We start from the raw sequence: 1,861 nt of genomic DNA on the forward strand, positions 1-1,861 counted from the left end.
TTATTGCTGATTGGCTACAAGTTTGTTTTGCGATTCGGCCCGAATCAGTTTTCTAAAGTGTTTTTGAAAAATCACTTACTCTGCCTTTAAAACTTTATGCATAGGCGGAGCGTGTGTAAGGTTGGGGAAGGCTTAGCAAATTCTACCCTGGCCACAGTGAGTTGGGGCAAAAATGCCAATAAATTGGACGAAAATGCCCCTGCGCAGACAAATTAAATCTATTACGTCTGTTGCTAACAAAATGAAAATGAATAGAAAGTGTCGATTGCGGCATTAAATTAAAGAGGTCTTATGATGCTGCTATAAAGAACATTATTTTGTGTATTTGTGTATAATGAAATGTGTTTATGCGGTTTAAGGTTCAAAAAACACATTATTTTCCACATACTGTACATTATTGTTTCTCCTCTATGCCCCGCCTTTCTGAAACGCGTCGATTTTTACAAAGCTCATCGATCTCTTTGGATTTGAGACTTTAGTCTTTGCAACTTTACAGATCTTCTTTATGCACCAAGAGTTTGTAACACTCCAAAGAGAAAGGAAAAATTTAAATCGCATCATATAACCCCTTTAAGAACTGCTCATGTTGCACCGTATTTAATTTTAGGCGTTTTTACAGTGTTGCGCATTATAACCAATCACATGCGATTCTGTTGAGCTTAGGAATGCAATGGCCAATCAGAGGCGTTCAGATGAGTCATCGCTGAAACTCATCAGTTTTGAGTGCGCGCGCGTTCGCTGACTGAATTCCCCGAATTTTCTCATCATAAACAACAAAGCGCAGATGTAAGTACAATGTAAGTAAGAGATTCATTTCACAGTGTAGACAGCTTCAGTGATTAAAAGGATAGTTTTGTTTTTGGAGAGTGCTTAAACTCGTGATAGATCAAAGTTAATGATATGTCACTTTCTGTATAATAATTTATTCACTGTTTGAATAACCTTGGAAAGGAAACGTTTTATAATGAACAATTTCTAATGTTTTTATTAAACCGTAATCACGTTAAATACAAATTCAGTCCCATTAAACATTTTATTAGCCTACATGACACCTATGTCTGGTTCTCGCCTAAAAAGACGGGTTATGATGTTTGTAGTTAAGATTTGGCTGCTTTTACCCTGGAGTTGGTTCACCCTCCGCCTATGGCTTTATGTTTTGAAGGCAATACAGTCTATCAGATAGATAGATAGATAGATAGATAGATAGAAAATTAGAAATACTAGATAGAATGGAAGCTTAATGAGTTCATATGGCTTAGAAATATTGCTAGGGTACTCTGGGTGGTTACCAAGGTGTTGCTATGCGGTTGCTAGGGTACCCTGGGTGGTTGCCAAGGTGTTGCTATGCGGTTGCTAGGGTACTTGTGGTGGTTGCTAGGGCGTTGCTAGGGTACCCGGTGTGGTTGCTACGGCACCTGGTGTGGTTGCTAGGGTGTTGCTATGCGGTTGCTAGGATACCCGAGGTGGTTACTTGGGGTGGTTGCTCAAGTGTTGTTATGTAATTTAAGCAAATATAGACATAAAATCCTTATGCTATGTATGAAACATGACTTTTCATACCACTGCTATGCTGATGACACTCAACTCTACCTCTCATTCCATCCTGATGATCTGATGATAGCTGCTCGCATCTCAGCTTGTCTAACAGACATTTCTTGCTGGATGAAAGACCATCACCTTCAACTCAACCTTGCCAAGACAGAACTGCTTGTGGTTCCAGCAAACCCATCGTTTTATCACAATTTCACCATCCAGTTAGGCACCGCACAACAACCATAACTCCTTAAAAAAATAGTCAGAAACCTTGGAGTTATGATTGATGATCAGCTTACTTTCTCAGACCTCATTGCTAAAACTGTCC

The sequence above is a fragment of the Sinocyclocheilus rhinocerous genome, unplaced genomic scaffold (genome assembly GCF_001515625.1).
Source record: "Sinocyclocheilus rhinocerous isolate Xijiao unplaced genomic scaffold, SAMN03320098_v1.1 scaffold1234, whole genome shotgun sequence".
Taxonomy (NCBI): Eukaryota; Metazoa; Chordata; class Actinopteri; order Cypriniformes; family Cyprinidae; genus Sinocyclocheilus; species Sinocyclocheilus rhinocerous.